The sequence below is a fragment of the Delphinus delphis genome, chromosome 19 (genome assembly GCF_949987515.2).
Source record: "Delphinus delphis chromosome 19, mDelDel1.2, whole genome shotgun sequence".
Taxonomy (NCBI): domain Eukaryota; kingdom Metazoa; phylum Chordata; class Mammalia; order Artiodactyla; family Delphinidae; genus Delphinus; species Delphinus delphis.
Window position 1 is genome coordinate 5,654,441 of NC_082701.1, and position 17,840 is coordinate 5,672,280.

The following is a 17,840-nucleotide window of genomic DNA, read 5'->3' on the forward strand; positions in this document are numbered from 1 at the left end:
CCAGTCAGATCCCTTTCAGGTCTGTTACCAGAGCTCACAAATCTGTTTCTAGTCACGGGCTTGACTGCAGCTGTTCTGGAACGAACTGTGTGAAAATCACCACGTTGCTCTGCGGGTGTGGGGGTTGGCAGCATGTCAGGGCCAGGGTGACGTGAGCCCGGCACTCACCAGGGGCACAAAATTGAAGGGGGCAACAAAAACCTCAGGAACAAGACAGACAGTATTTTAATGCGCTGTTTTAAAAACTCAAAGTTGATGCAAAAATGTCCGTGATGATTGCACAACGATGTCAGTATACTTAATACTACTGAACTACACCTAGAAATGGTTAAGAGTACACACTCAGGATGCATTCTTCACATATCTCTTGCGAAGCAAACCTACTGGCAACAATTTCTGTTTGTCCGAGAAAGTACTTCTCCTTCACTTTTGAGGGATAATTTTGCAGAGTAAAGAATTCTACGTTGACGTTTTTTTTACCTCTCAACACTTTTAATATTTCATGCCACTCTCGTTTGCATAGTTTCTGAAGAGCTGCTGTAATTCTCATCTTTGCTCCTCTTATAGGTAAGGTGTTTTTCATCCTTCTGGCTTCTCCCAGAATTTTTTCTTTGATTTTCTACAGTTTGAAAATTATATGCCTATTAGGTAGAGTTTTTTGACATTTACCCTACTTAGTGTTCTCTGATCTTCCTGGATCTGTGGCTTGGTGTCTGAATTTAACTTGGGGGAAACTGACAGTCATTATTGCTTGAAATATTTCTTCTGTTCCTTTCTTCCTTCTCCTTCTGGTATGCCCATTACATGTACGTGACACATTTTGTAGTTGTTCCACAGTTCTTGGATATTCTGTTCTGGGTTTTTTTTTCCTCCTTTTTTCTATTTGCTTTTCAGTTTGGGAGATCTCTATTGAGATATCCTTAGGCTCAGAGATTCTTTCTTCAGCCATCTACTCTACAAATAAGCCCATCAAAGGCATCCTTCATCTCTGTTTAGTGTTCTCTAAGCAGACTTCTAGCATTTCTTTTTGGTGCCTTCTTAGAAATCCTGTCTCTCTGCTTACCTTGCCCATCTGTTCCTGCATGCTGTCTGCTTTATCCATGAGCACCCGGAGCATATTAATCAGAGTTGTTTTAAATTCCTGGGCTGTTACTTCCAACATCTCTGCCATATCTGAATATACTTCGAACGCTCACTCTGTCTCCTAAAATGTGCTTTTTGCCTTTCAGTATGTCTTGTAATTTGTCTTAATAGCTAGACATGATGTACCAGGTAAACAGGACTTTGATAATGTGATGCTGAGGTATGGGGGAGGGGAAGGTCCTATAGTCCTATGATTAGGTCTCAGTCTTGGGGGAACCTGTGCCTCTGAACTTCACAAGTGTTTCCTCAGTCTTTTTCTTCCCCCTTAGGTGGGACAGGATGGCTAGAGTGGACTGGACTTGGGTATTTCCCTTCTGCCCCATCAGTGAAGCTCTGAGTAAACAGTTTGTCCAGAGGGCAGACGTTTTGTTCAAACACAGTGCTCTGGTGTATTTGAAAAGAGTTCCTTTTCCCGTTCAGAAGCCCAGGAGGATTCTTTTCCCCTGATATTTCCTGTGAGAACCCGGTTGAGCTCCTGGAGATAAAACACCAATGTGTGGGCCCCCCCATGACTGGTCCCCTCTCAGACTTGCTGCCTCCAGCAACTGGTCAATTACAGCTCAGATTTCCTACCAGGCACTAGTGCCCACCGGGGTGTCAGCTTGTGGGTGTCAGCTCTGGAAAGTGGTGATTCTCTGCATTCACCTGTTGGTCTCTCCAAGGCGGGGGCAACAATTTGCCCTGTGACCTCACTTCCCTTAAAAATCTAAGAAGATAGATCACTTTTTTTGTTTCTTTAGCTTTTTACAAATTGTTAGGGTGAAATGGTGTCTTCCGAGCTTCTTATATGCCAGACCACAGACCAGAGGTCATGTTACGAATTTTTTAACAGGATTTCCGTTAAAATATATATTTTTAAAAAAATTATTTTAAAAAAATTAGTAAAAATATAATTTTTTAAAAAATTAATGAAATTACAAAACATATTTTTTAATTCATGATGAAAATGTCAACATTTTAAACAAAGACCGGATCTGAACCTGCAAGTTACACAAGCCAGCCTTACTCACCTCCCCTAATCCCAACACTATGGAATCCTATCTGTATTTAACACTTTGGCATTCTGCTTATTATGGATTTTTGCCTTAATCTGTAATTTTAAAAACGTCGCGTTAAAATATTTTGACCTCGATTACTACTGAGGGTTTGGGGGCTCGCTTTAATTTTACGTTCAGACGAGTGTCTCACTTGTCTCACCCTAATCCAAGCCCTGAGGTTCCCCGATCCATCGGGTGCTGATTCAGACAATTCAGGAGAGAAGCCGCAATGACAACAAAACTCGCAGGCTCTGCTGTGGGGCAAGCAGCCTTCAGGCACCCAAAATGCAAATTTACTCCAGGCCCTTCTTCCTTTCCCTCACCCCATCTTTGTTGCTGCAGCAAAGAGCAAAGAACACTGGGCAGGCGCACCGGGTTGTCATTTAATCCTCAACAAGCACAAATGGGAGTGTTGTTATCCCCATTCTACAGATGAGAAAACTAAGGGTCAGAGACACGGATCATCTCACCAAAGTCACACAGCACTGGGTGGGTGGGGCTAAAATGGGAACCCTGGTGGCCCGACACTAACGGCCACCATTCTCGTGCTCCTTTACCCTTGACCCTTGCTCAGGAGCTGGTACATGGGCCACACTCTACCCCCACCCCAGCCGTGGCCAGAGCTCTGGTACTTGACAGAACTCCCAGAAAATGTGTAAGGGAAGAAATTCAGAGCACTGATCACAACTGGCCCCAGAAGAAGGGTAAAGAGAAGGAAGAAAAGTCCCTCTCAACTAACCTTAACTTTCCCCCAATTCTACCCTTGTTGTGCAAATAACTTCAGTATTGATGACACACTTATAATCCAGCAACAGTCAGCCTGCAGAGCGGCACAAACCCAAAGAGAGAAGCGGCCAGCCTTAGAAAGCAGGCTCAGACCCCAACTCATGCCTCCGAAGCTGGTTTCACAGAATACACCTCTCCGTGTTATCCATCCGGGCCCGCTACAAACTTCCCAATTTGCCACGGCAGACCCAGAAATGGAGGAGAAGAGAAGGAGAAGGTGCTGGAAGACAGCCTCTGCCCACTCTTACAAAAATGTTTTAAAAGGTATAGAATAGGAACTGGCAGGAAAGGGGTAAAGCTATTTCAGAAAAACAGAAACAAACAACCAAACGAACCATTTACCGTGATCATAAGGCTGGGGAAACAGAAGTTTACAGCCCACAGCGACACCGAGGGGAGCCTAGGGAAGCTTCAGTGACATACACAGAGCCCAGAAAGCCCGGAAGTGGATCTTCCAGAAACGAAGAGAAGGTCAACAACTGACAACCCACAGGAGGAGAAGTTCAGAGCCCTCTGACCGTGAGGACTCCACCTGGGTAGAAACCAAGCTTCAAAGGGTGACCGGGCAGCGCAGCCGCTGGGGCTGCATCTGTGACGCCTGCCTTTACCCCACTGCCCCACTGGGAACGCACGATTCGGCCGAAATTCATTTTCATAGAGCTCTGTTGACAAGGACAAATCTGGTCACGATGAATTTCAAGGACCTCCTGAAATGCTGTGTGGCTATACATTTTCACAGTACTCAACGATGCTTGCGAGACATGGACCACAAGCCAGATCTTGGATTATTTTCCGTTTTGCTAGACAGAGTGACAGGAATAAATTTGGCCAGGCAACTTCCTAAAAGTCTTACTAAACAGGTTATAAACTTAACAATTCCTCTGCCCACCAAACACTGCCGGAACCTTTTAGACGTAAGTAGATGGGTATTCACCAGGGGAAAGTTCACCAGAGCCGGGGCAGACACCGAAGCCAGGATGATTGTCTGAAAACTCAAGTCAGACCATGTTCGAACCCAACATGGCTTGTTGGACCCCTTAGCACCAAAGCCAAGCGTTGCTACGACGTAGGAGGCCCCCACTTCATCTCCCACCTCCCAGCTCCTCCTGCTTGGGCCACACCTCCCTCTTGGTTTCTTTGAACATGTCAGATGCATCCCACCTGAAGGCATTAGCACCGGCCGTCCCTTCCTCCTGGAACGCTCCTCTCACTACATACGGGCACGGTTTGGTCTTTCACCTCCTTCAGGTCTTTATATAAATATCACCTCTCAGGTGACACCCCCAACCCTGCCACCTAAGTGCACACCACCTCCATCCCACACACACGCACCCACCCACTTCCTATCCCCTCGCCTGCTTTGTTTCTTTCCTCCTAGCCGCCGACACCGTCTAACACAGAATGTATTTCACTCACTTGGAAATTCTTGTCTCCTCCACCAGAATGTCGGCTCTCTATGTCGTTTTCACCATCGGGTTCATTTGTAGTACCCAACTTCTGCTTACTACTGTATCGCCCGGTGCCCAGAACACATCCGGGAGGCACAGGAAGGATCTGCTCATTGCGGGAAATGGATGACAAGATGAGAACGCAAGCCCAGCGCACTGCTCCCTCCCCCTGCCTGGACCAACGACTACGGAACTGTACTTCATGAGAACCTGCCCCAGTGCTGGACTCGGGGGCGGGATGTGGGCAGTTGGGTGCTGAAGGCTAGCGCTCTTCCTCGGTGGGGATGCCAAGTCAGATAAGAGGGAGGGTAAGGACAGGTGAATGAGACCCGCAGGGCAGCCACTTGTCGCAGGAAGACTTACATTTCCTAAAAAATCGAAAAAAAAAAAAAAAAGAAAACAGGTACAACTTGAACACGACTCAGTGAGCAAACTGGAGTGGAGAGGAGGCAAAGGAACAACAAAAGCAGTCACAATAATAGTAAGGTGCAAGAGCCTTACCTTTTCCCAAGGGGGGAGGTCTAGGGAAGAGCCCTGGGGTGTTCTAAGACACCCTGGAATTATATGCAGAATTCTGTGGGAAGATGCATACTTCTGGAAAAAGATCTATATACTTTTCATCAGCTTCTCAAAGTGGCCGTTGACCAAAATAAAAACTTCCAGAAACACTAACTTACACTTGAATGTTTTCTGTAACTCGTTTTAGTCCCACAAACACCCATGTATTAAGTGCTGACTACCATACTTCACCAAATCTTAAGACACAACAATTTTAAGACACACTTTTATTTTAGATGGCATGTCAATTCCACTATGCCATTGGCTGTAAGACAAATACTAATTTCAGAGATGCTGAAAATGCAAAGAAGGGTGAGTCCTGGAATCTACAAATTACTGCATGTCAAGCACCGTGCTAGTCCCTTTACATATTTCACCTGAGTCCCAATGCAATAACATTACGATTCCTATCTTACAAGCGAGAATTCCAAGAACTCAAACCTAGGTTTGTCTGAGAAGCCTCCCACGGAAGCATCCCAACAGAGACGGCTCCCACTGCTGCAGATCTTAGCACCAGCAAGGAACCTCTCACCATCAAGTGCACTGGGAGACACAGAGAGCTCATTCTAGTTGCATATCAAATGACTGCAGAAGCACCCAGCTTGAATCAGAAGCCATGCTTCAAACAAACTTCCAAATGCCCAGAGGAGGGTTTCACGTTTATTAGTCTAAAGAGCATCTGCTCCTCCCTCAACTTCATAGCCTTCTCTCACTTCAATAAGCAACTATTTAAGTGGAATTTTATGATCCAGAACACACAGTGCACTGTACTGAAAAGTGGGATTCAGAAATAAAAGATGCACGATTCCTTGTCAATCTTAAAATGCGTCCCCACTATCAAAGCATTAACAAAAGAACGTCTCCAAAGGTTGGGGTGGGATAGTGCACGAGCACGTCTGTGTGCTATAGAAGGTGAGGAGAGAGAGGATGAGATGAAAACACCCACTACATTGGGTATCTTCACAAACAGGATTCAGCCTCTGAGATTTGAGAGCTGCTTGTTACAAGGCAAAGCTGACACATACAGCCTGTTACACTCAGATACATGAAGTCAACATGAAAACTCTCAGCAGCATACACTCTAATGTAAGGACTGTACCTGGAGTCACATGGGAGCCCTCAGGCTTTTAACTCTTCCTCTTTCCCGGGAAGGAGCCTTAGAGCACAATTGGCTCTATATATCGATACATTCTCCTTCAAATTTTGGGTCAATGCCATCATCTTTGTGAGTCACCTAACAGTGAAACTTACTAATAATGAAAACAACAATGCAAACCATGCCTTTTTTTTAAACCAGCCAGGCAGTAGATGACAAATTGTATCTCGAGCGTGTCCTCATCTCTCTTCTCAATTGCATTCTTCTGGTAGCCTCTCACTTAACCTCGATGGCTCCTGAGACCAGGAGGAGACCAGCTAAAGCCGCAGAGGCCAAACAGTCATGAGAAAATGTCCTAGACCACAGTACAGGGAATGGGTTTGCCTTGGGAAGCCCCCTGTTGGAAAGCAGCAGGGAAAAATTATAATTCAATAATTATCTGGAGTGTTTTGGAGGAAGAAAGTAACTCTGAGAATGTTGTTGTTGTTAAAGATCATGCCCAAACACACACACACACAAAAGACTGCCTTTTTTAAAAAAACTTGGCTTGTAAATCAACCCTCAGAAGCCTCCTGATAAACTTCCAAACGTTTTCCAAATAACACCATCCTCCCAAGTTGACCGCTTCTGGGGAGCCCAAACCCATTTGTTCAGATGAGTTCTGCGGTGTTTGTTCACATGTCAGTTTTATTACTTTTTAATCTGCTGTTATTTTTTGACCCCAAAAGGGGATGCTGAGCACCTCGGCATGGAGCTCCGGGTCATGGTGGGTCCCAGTGGTTCTCTCTGCTGATCCAACTCCACAGGGACTCCCGGGGATCGGGCTGAAGCGAAGAGCAGACTGAAAGTTCAGGACGCCGCTCCACCACAAAGAACTGTCCCTCCACAAATGCCAATAACCCAACAGTCTGTGGTTTTCATCGGGTGCCCAGGTGGTCTCCTTCCCACAAAATGGTCTAGGCAGATGTTCTGAGAATGATGGGTTGTGGAGGGTCATCGTGTGAGGGTCCAAACAGGAAACAGGCAGGTAGCTACTCCAGAGCATCTAGACAGACATCACGGCAACCTTAGAAAACACACCTGCCCCCTGATTCGGAGCCAACATTTCTATTCAACTAACCACGCTCCCTGCAGAGGAAACACCTGCAGCCCCTGATGGCCATACCTGCCGCCACTTCTGCTCACCTGGGAGACTCTGCCTGGAAGCCTGTGCCCAAGCTCCCACTCAGGACCTCCAAGGTCTCAGACCAGAACCCGCTGGCCCAGATTTTCAGGTCCCATGAGCCCTTCCCCTAAAGGCCAGAGGGGGCAGAGGGGCCCTCTCCCCAGTGTTCTTGGTTGGCTGATGAGCGAGGAATTGTGGAGCAGGAAAGGGGTCTCAGCCCACACTTTCACACTGCACAGGAAGCCCCTCTATAACCTCCCTGACCATTGGTCACCTAGCTTGTACTTGAATCCTTCCAGTGACGGGGAGCTCAGTCCAGTCATGATTCCATGAGCCCATGTTACTATCACATCTACCACATATCCTGACTCTACCCTCCCCCCGCTCTTCACCACACACACACACACACACACACACACACACACACACACACACACTCTCCTTCTCCATTCACCCCATGATTCTCTATAATTTTTCACATCAATCTTCTCGTACATTTTTCCTTAACCACACTGGTGCTCCTTTAACTTCTTTAGGGATTTCCTTTTCCTCTGAGAAACCTCCTCTTCCAGCTTAAGGACAATCTGCTCTTTTCTAGTGTGGATACTCCATCCCTGATTTGTTGCCCTGAATGTAAACGCTGTCCATCTTTCTGAGCACCTCGAGAGCACTGGAGACACAAGGGTGTTGAATGACCAGAGAAAACCACATCCAAACCCAAAAGCTCTCTGTACTTTTCAAGGTGGGCAGCAAAATCTCTACAGTCTGGGCCAAAAAAAAAAAAAAAAAAAAAAAAAACCCATATTCAGGCACCCTGAATGCTCTGGCCAATTTTACTGCTGTCCAGACAGAATAATAACTAATATTCACTGAGGACATACAAAGCAGTAAGCACTATTCTAAGCATTTTACTTGTATTAACTTAGCCTGTCTTCACTGTAACTCTGTCAAGTACTTACTGTTATCCCCATTTTAGATACAGAAACTGATGGAAAAGGCAGGGTAAGAAGGATGCCCAAGGTCTAGCAGCTGCTAAGAGGTGGAGTCAGAATTCAAACCCAGTCTCACAGTTATCCAGTATTCTCTGACCCCCTCCAACTCTGTACCGTCTCTGCAGCATGCCACCTTTCAGGAACTTGACGGCTTTTCAAATATCAATGCCTTTCGTCTACCATAAACGTATAGATGACATCGTACTTAATGGTGAAAGACTGAATGCTTTCTCCCTAAGACCAGGAATAAGGCAAGAATGTCTGCTCTCACCAGTCTTATCTGACATCTTAGTCAGTGCAATTAGGCAAGAAAAAGAAATACAAGGCATACAGACTGGAAGGAAGAAACAGAACTGTTAGTACTCACAGACATGACATAGAAAATCCCAAGGAATCTACAAAACAACTCTTAGAACTAATAAATGAGTTCAGCCAGGTTGCAGGATACAAGGCTAACATGTATAAATCAATTATATTTCTGTATACTAGAAATGAATAATTAGAAATCAAATTTAAAACACCATACCGTTTATAATAGCACCATAAAAGGAAATAATTAGGTATGAATCTAACCAAATATATGTTAAGATATATATGCTGAGAATCACAAAACACTGATAGAAGAAATTAAAGACAACTTAAATAAATGGAGAGCTACACCATGTTTATGAAATGGAAGACAAGATTATTAACATGTTAGTTTTCCCCAAATTAATTTATAGATTCAATGCAATCCCAACCAAAGGCCAAAAGCCCACCAGGATTTTTTGTAGATATTAACAAGCTGATTCAAAGGAACTAGAATAACCAAAACAATTTTGAAAAAGAATAAAGTGGGGGGGCTTCCCTGGTGGCGCAGTGGTTGAGAGTCCGCCTGCCGATGCAGGGGACACGGGTTCGTGCCCCGGTCCGGGAAGATCCCACATGCCGCGGAGCGGCTGGGCCCGTGAGCCATGGCCGCTGAGCCTGCGCCTCTGGAGCCTGTGCTCCGCAACGGGAGAGGCCACAACAGTGAGAGGCCCACGTACCGCACAAAAAAAAAAAAAAAAAAAAAGAATAAAGTGGGAGAACACACAATATCTGATGGCAAGACTTAGACTAAAGCTACCATAATTAAGAGAAAGTGAGATTGGTGAAAGAAGAGACATAAAGACCAAAGAAGGAGAATGGAGAGTCAAAAAGCAGATCCACACAGATAGGGTCAATTAATTGTTTACAAAAGCACAGAGGCAATTCGATGGAGAAAGGTCAGCCTTTCCAATACATGGTGTTGCAACCACTGGACATCCCCATTAAAAACAAGCCTGAACTCCAAACTCGACCTCACTCCTTACCCAAAAGTAACTCAGAATAGAGGGCTCTCGGTAGGAGCACCAAGGACATATTCAAGACCCACTTGAGGGATGGTCAGAGGTTTACATATGTTAGGTTGAACCATATAAAATGCCCAGATTCGTTTCCCGAGAACGCTTGAATCTCCTTGAAGGCGTATGTCTCCTAACTGTTTCTATGTGTATGACAGGCGCTCCCCTAATAGAAAGAACACGACGATCAATGTTTACTGAGACTGACCTCAGCAAATCTTTCCGAGACCTGCCGGGGATCGGGGCAGCAATACCGCTGGCTGAGCCTGCTTTCCTAGGGAAGACAGCAGAGATCTCTGGCTCACGTATCTGAGAGCTGCGAGAGACATCGCATGCTTCCTCTGCCCTCCTCGAGGAATGCCTCTGCCTCCGCTCCGCTCCCCCCCGCAAGGCCAATGACTAGTTTGGGGTTATCAGGAGTCGGGAACCCTGAGAGTCAGCCCTGTTTTGGGTCCTGTTTCACCGGCACATCCCTCAACATCTCCAAAATATTGCGACCCTCAACATCAACAGCTGATTTAGCATTCAGACACTTCGAGCTGTTTTCTTTCTCTGGTGCCAGGAGGGGAAATGCACCAGAGAGAAGAAAGCAGAACAAAATACCAGAACACACACCGCCCGAAGAGGAGATGGGAGGCCGAGCAGGAGGTACGCGCTGACAAAGACAGCCCAGGTTGAATGGAGCTTATCACGGATGCCTTTCCTTTCTTTTTTTTTTTTTTTTTTTTTTTGCGGTACTCAGGCATCTCACTGTTGTGGCCTCTCCCGCTGCGGCGCACAGGCTCCAGATGCACAGGCTCAGCGGTCATGGCTCACGGGCCCAGCCGCTCTGCGGCATGTGGGATCTTCCCGGACCGGGGCACGAACCCGTGTCCGCTGCATCGGCAGGCGAGCTCTCAACCACTGCGCCATCAGGGAAGCCCGGATGCCTTTTCTTGAAGGCAGGGTTGCACTGACCTCATCCCAGATGCCAGAGCTGTCACTGTTGATGACACAGGTTCAAAGCCCAACTCCTCATCTACCCCATCAGCACATTCCTGCTCTACGGCTGCCTATCTCAGTAAGTGGCATCCATTTCCTCCCAGTTTCATGGGCTCAAAACCAGCTCCCTCCTTGGGCTCTTTCCATAAAAGCCAGAAGGGGGGAAAATAAACAATCGAGATGGGAGTGAATAAATAGAAAGGACCCCTGAAGATCTGAAACACCTGAAACCAAAGTGCCGCCCTGTGCTTCTCCAGCTTCAGGAGCTTCTGCAAAAACTAACACCTGGGAAACAAAACGAAATGATCTGAAAAGAGCCCGGGTTGCCCGGCTGTGGCAGCAGGCACCCCGAAATCTCTGGGTCATGAAAGCTTGGCAGGAATATCCTGACGGGGCTGGCGCTGCCCAAGACACTTGTCTGCTCTGCTTCCCCAAAGCACATAGAAAACACATTTCCCTGTTTAATAGACTTGTGAGTTCAAATGAATGTGTCAGAATGCTAATAAATAGGATGGAACCTGCTAGCCCAGCAAATGTTAAATTTTGCATAAGGAGACAGTATCCCTAACTCCTTGGTAGACGCTTAATGAATATTTCAGACAAAGAGCCCTGGCAGCTGCTCTAAAGGCTCCCGATGAATTCAAGTGGGTTTCTATTATTGCCAGGATTAGCCTCCCCTGGTTTCCTCCCATTTTCTCCCTTCTCCCTTCCTTGTGCATGACAAAAGCCCCTCCGGACTAACCAAGCTCCCTGAAGCTTGGCCACGGAGGGGGTCAGAGCGTGGGGCTGATCAATGGACCAGGTTGAAAAGGGTTCCCCCCAAATTCATGTCCACCTAAGCCTCAGAATGTGACCTTCCTTGGAAATAGAGTCTTTGCAGATGGAATTAGTTAAAAAGTGGTCATACTGGATTAGGGTGGGCCCTAAATCCAACAACTGGTGTCTTTGTAAGAGAAAAAAGAGGGTGATTCAGATACTGACACACAGACACACACACAGGGAGGAAGGCCACATGACAGCTGCAGTTGAGACTGGCGTGATGTGGTTACAAGCCAAGGAACGTCCGGAGCCACCAGAAGTTACTAGAATCAAGGAGGTTATCGGAGTGTGGCCCTGCGGACGCTTTGACTTCCGACTTCTAGCCTCTGGAGCTGTGAGAGCAAACGTTTCTGTGAAGACACACAGTTTGTGGTACGTTGTTATGGCAGCCCTGGGAACTCAACACAGTCAGGAGAGCACACCTACACATTCCAATGTATATGAATAACTCCCTAGAAGTAACCTGAGCCGATCATTTCAGGTGATGGTGGCGGTGGACAGCATTGCCCCACCCTTTTGATTTCATTAGCAGAGACCGCAAACCTGCCAGGAGTCTTGTAAGATCAGGCCTCGAATCATTTGACTTTCTCTCTACCTGCTGTCTCAGAGAAACTCTCCAACTTCATCCAACTCTTTTCCACACTTACTCAGCATTCCCAGCACATCCAGGTATGAGACAAACAGATAAGAGAGACAGAAATACAGTGAGAGAATTTAAAAGATGGAAGGAAGGGAGGGAGGAAGGAAGACAGGGAACCAAGTAAGAGCTTGTGCCACCTGGTGTTCCTTCAGGTGGGTCACCATCCACGGGAAGACAACGTTTCAAAACAATTGTGAAGCACTGTTATGGGCTGAGTCGTGTCCACCTGAAATCCATGCACTGAAGCCCTAAGCCCCAGTGCTGAGAATTTACCTGTATTCGGACATAGGGTTTTTAAAGAGGTAATTGCATTAAAATGAGGTCATTCGGGTAGACCCTAAACCAGCAGGACTGGTAAGAGGAGGAGATTAGGACACAGACAGAGGGAAGACTGAGGGAGAAGGCGGCCGTCTACAAGCCAAGGAGAGAGGCCTCGGGAGAAACCAACCCTGCCCACACCTTGATCTCAGACCTCAAGCCTCCGGAACTGTGAGAAAATCGATTTCTGCCGCAGAAGCCACTCCCCCTGCGGTGCTTTGTAAGGGTAGCCCAAGCAAACGTATGCAAGTACCAGACTGCCTCGAGGCCTGGGCCCCATGAAAATGCACTCCAAGTTAACTGCCTAGGTCAGAAAATCAGGACAGGAAAAAAAAAAAAAAAAAGCAAATAAACAGGAAAAGGGCTGTTGGAGGGGTAAATTTGAGGCAGGCAGAATGTAACATTCATCAGAAGCAGAAGAATCTACAAAATGTATCCACCTAATAATGTTCCCCTGATCCAAAACACTCGGGCCACCCACGGACAGCCCTGTTCCGGAGGGTATTTCTGTACTACTTCCTCATTTTATTTAACTTCCATGACGCTAAAGAGCTCCTGGTAATTATTATTGTTGAACACTTTGCTCTTTATCCTCTGGCAAAATATTTTGGGTTTGCTTTTTGTTTTGGAATTGAGACGTGGCATATTTTAGTAGCCTAATAGCCTCAGTACTATTGCCATGTGCTGACAGGTTGGGTTCATGCCCTTTTGAATGAAGAAGCCCAGGTTACACAGGCCCTCACCCGGAAAGGACAGAGCAAAGCCAGGACCTGCCTATCGTTCAGGTCCCAGGCAACTCCTCTCAAGGAAGCCAGGAGAAGACTTGAAAATGTCCCCTGACCAACCAGTTATAGAAAAAAAAAAAAAAAAAAGAGTCTAATTGCTAAAACCACATGCCAAGACATTAAATTACATGAATAACTGTGATGTCATTCTTTCATCTGTAGAGAGCTTACTGATAAAAATTCAAAATTACGAATAACCCCTCAGAGACTTCCCTAAACACATTATTTTAGAGACCTAGTCATAAAAACAAAAAAGAATCAAAATTTCTCCTAAGAGCTACATCTGGCTCCTGATCAAATTTCAGTGTACTAAATTTGAGTGGAAATATCGGTGACAGAAGACAAGGAAGACTTGGAAAATTAGAAGATATGGGAGAAGAAAAAGGTGATTGTCAGAGGAAGCTTGAAGCTGTTTTAAAAAAGTCCTCTTTGCTTCCCTGGGATTCGGCTATTTTAAAGGATTTCAGTGTCAAGGAAATCTAGGAGCTGGGAGTTGAATACACGTGGCTGGTCTTACAGAGCAAACAGGCAGCTGGCCTCCGAGAAGGGATCTCACCCCACAGCGACGGCTTCCCGGCCCCAGGCCCACACGTGTGCTGGAAAATATAATCCTCCAAAGGCCAACCAGTGTGAAAACCCTTCAGCTAAAGAAACTGTCCCCAGTTAAGACATAACACATGAGCGGGAGTAAAACACTGTCGATAACTGATGCCTCCACGTTCAACAGCTGATCAAGTCTCTTCCCAGAGGCACCGAAGGGAGGATACTTAAAGGCAAAAATAGGGGAGAGGAATGATTCCAAGTGCGCGATTGAAAGACGACAGTATGATACCTGGAGGAGAGATGGGGGCGCCTTGGAGAGGGGGAAGGGCATCAGAGCACATCTAAGCGCCTTCCTGACTCTCAGTGGACAAGCCCTGTAGATGCTCATCGGGGGGTCGGGCACTTGGGAACCTTGAGCTGGAAAAGGCAAATTCTGTCTCCCAAGATCAGCTCTAGTTGTACGGGAAGATGCCACCCAGCAAGTCTGGAGCACAACCAATGAGGAATTCCTAAGACACAAACAAATACACGTGACTGGAGCTGGCAATTTCTCCAAACTTATAAGCCACTTGACGCTAGGTCTGCGTCGGTTTTGTTGTGCAAAACATGGTTTCTCATCTGCCAGGCTGTCCAGGTAGAATTATCATTGCCAGGTGAATTCTCCTAACATAAAAGAATAAGGCGTCAAGGAAAACTGTGTTTCTAACCAGAGTTTCCTACGGCTTACTCTTGCCTGACTTAAATCCCCATTCACTTCTCCACCCAACAAGCTTTGCAAAGGTTTATAGATAATAAACAGAAGCCACTTCACAGCTAATTTCCCAAATTAAATCCACCTCTTTCTCTCCTGGAGAACAATGCCTACTTCTGTTCCTTCCACAGGTACACAAAATTACAGACAATCCTCCACCTGCCATGATAATGGATCCATGAAAAAAAAACCCTTGAAAAGTTGCAGCTTCCTCTCTCAGAACAAACAACGTATGGAAATGGGGCAGTTAACAATTACCCTTCTTTAAAAAAAAATGGTTCTGGGGCTTCCCTGGTGGCGCAGTGGTTGAGAGTCCGCCTGCCGATGCAGGGGACACGGGTTTGTGCCCCAGTCCGGGAAGATCCCACATGCCGCGGAGCGGCCGGGCCCGTGAGCCATGGCCGCTGAGCCTGCGCGTCCGGAGCCTGTGCTCCGCAACGGGAGAGGCCACGACAGTGAGAGGCCCGCGTACCGCAAAAAAAAAAAAAAAAAAAAAAATGGTTCTGACAAATCCAGGGGCAGGACAGGAATAAAGACGCAAACGTACAGAATGCACTTGAGGACACGGGGAGGGGGAAGGGTAAGCTGAGACGAAGTGAGAGTGGCATGGACGTACATACACTACCGAATGTAAAATAGATCGCTAGTGGGAAGCAGCCACGTCGCAGAGGGAGGTCAGCTCGGTGCTTTGTGACCACCTAGAGGGGTGGGATAGGGAGCGTGGGAGGAAGACGCAAGAGGGAGGGGATATCGGGATATATGTATGGATATAGCTGATTCACTTTGTTGTACGGCAGAAACTAACATTGTAAAGCAATTATCCTCCAATAAAGATGTTAAATTAAAAAAAAATTACCCTTCTTTAGCCTAAAGAGAGTACTAGTGAGAAAAGAAAAAAAAAAGTCCACTGGAGGCTAAATGGGGGGGGCTGAGGCAAAAAAGCCAAGTTCTAGATAAACACTGGGGTCGTGGAGCCATCTGAAGTGTGATGGACGTTGTAGATCTTTGCCTTCCAAAAACACGTATCTTTTTGCATTAGATTCCAAGAGGTTCATAAACCCTTTGGCGCCCACTCATGGACCCCAGATGTACAGAACCCCTGGCCTCGTTTCTAGAATTTACTCGACAATAGAATTGCCCATAGAGATGTATGCATGAAAGTGCTCTGTGCCACTTTCTTTATAAGAGCAAAAGAGTGTAAACACCCTAAAGGGCCATCAAGAGGGGACTAATTAGGGAAGATCATGGCCAAGAATAAGAATCCATGAATGCCCAGGAAACAAAAACCAAAATGTGTTATTAAGTGAGAAACACAAGGCACAGAATAACGGGCCAAGTATGATGGTATAAACATAATATTTCTGAAAGGAAACACAAGAACCTAGAAACCGTGTTTGTGTCTGAGATGGGAACCTAGACCGTAAGGGATGTGAAGGGATCTGAAGGTGGAAGAAAATTTACTTTTATTTGTAATCCATGTTATTACTTTCTTAAGTAATTAATTAAAAGAGAGCTAGCTGGAGAGAGAGATAAATAGTTGAGGGGGGTGGGAGAGAGAGAGAGACAGAGAGAGAGACTGACTTAGCTAGACTGGTCTAGCTAAGTCCCAAAATATCCCCGGCCCTGAGAACAGTTGATATTGTAAAACGTTTGGCACCAGGACATACACAGGAAAGCACTCATAAATGCATAAATGCTTTTCCCAGCTCGGCTGCTGGCGATGCTCAGAGCAGCCGGACCTCCTCTCCCACAGCGTGGTTTTTCTGGCTCTTCCTCTTGTTGAACCAATTATGGGACATTATAACAGCAGCGCCAACGTTACTTCTTAAAGGCTGATGTTACTAAACACCCATTAAACCCATCTCCGGGCTCCATTTACAGCTAGCTCAAGGGCAAATCCAGATGGTACAAATAACAGGTATTCAGACTTGATCTGCACAAGGCCAGTCATCAAAGAGCCATTACCAGTTGTACAGTCTTCAACTGCCTGACAGCCACAGGTGTGCCCAGGTGGGAGGAACAGCAACCTTTCCAGAGGTGGCTTGGTTCCCTCGGTCTCTGCAAACCATCTCTGTGCTCCCACAAAGGCTGCATTTGCCTCTGTATCTGAACAGTTAGCAACAACGACTGAGGGTTGCTTGGTAACCTGGTAACAGGCAATGCCTAGGTGTTTCTGAGCAGAGGACGGGATTGCATCATCTCCCACGCAGTCTCCGCTCACGGCTCCACACTGGGGTGGCCAAGAAGATCCAGCAATCCTGGGAGACTTTCCAGGAAAGTCAACTGCCGCTGGCCCTATATTCCCATGGCCCCAGCGGAAAAGGTTCATCTCAAAGGGATCGCCCTTTTTACCTTTTTTTTTTTTTTGATCGATTGACAGGCACTGAACCTTCCCGCCTGTGGCCTTGAAGATTGAAAAAAATGGGATAGAATAAAATCTAGCCAATTTCTTCATCGTAGAGAAGGCTCAGAATTAGGAACGTAAATATGGCATTAGAGTGATTTGGGTATTTCTGTCTTATTAAAAAATATACTGGTCTGTAGTTTTCTTGTGATGCCTTGATATCCATTTGGTATCAGGGTATTACTGGCCTCAGAATAAATTAAAAGGTGGTCCTATTCTTTTTTTTTTTTTTTTTCCTTGCGGTACGCGGGCCTCTCACCGCTGTGGCCTCTCCCATTGCGGAGCATAGGCTCCGGACGCGCAGGCTCAGCGGCCATGGCTCACGGGCCCAGCCGCTCCGCGGCATGTGGGATCTTCCCGGACTGGGACACGAACCCATGTCCCCTGCATCGGCAGGCGGACTCTCAACCACTGCGCCACCAGGGAAGCCCTCCTATTCTATTTTTATAGCAAAAAAAAAAAAGAATCAGGACCATAATGCCTTCATAGCGGATCACAGGAGCTCCACGACAGGATAGCTGGGGAGAATGGAGAGAAAGCCTCCTGTCCCTGTGTTCCCACGACTCAGCATGGAAAATGACAATCTCTACTGGAGGATGGTGTCCCACGCTGGTCATTGGACAGCTCTTGACTCTCCAGTAAGAGGAGAACGGCAGACAGCACCGAGTGGTCCTGATTTGAGTATGAATGACAAGACTGACTGCACACAGCAGGCAGGTTTTCGTGCTAACCCTCTAGTACTTGAGCTCACGTTAGATGGATTTTCGTTTCCCGATTACATCCCACATCCAAAGCGGTAGGCGGCAGTGAGCCGCAACCCAAGTGGAGAAGGTATTCGAGTTCTCCATGAATAATTCATGCAGGACATAAGCTGAACGCAGAGAACTGAGAATTGGCCGGGGCATCGCTGTAACTTTTGTACGTTTACTGTACCGCGGTCTAGAGATCACCTCTGCCGACACAGGGTGGAAAGAGCAAATTAACGTCCCAGCCCGGAAACATGAAAGGAC

The 17,840-nt window shown here is 46.6% G+C and overlaps 1 protein-coding gene across 2 annotated transcripts in view; it reads right to left on the minus strand.

The window, feature by feature from the left end:
* The window catches only part of SLC39A11 (solute carrier family 39 member 11), a 335,209-nt gene that overhangs the window by 216,289 nt on the left and 101,080 nt on the right, over positions 1 to 17,840 (minus strand). The window lies entirely within an intron of this gene.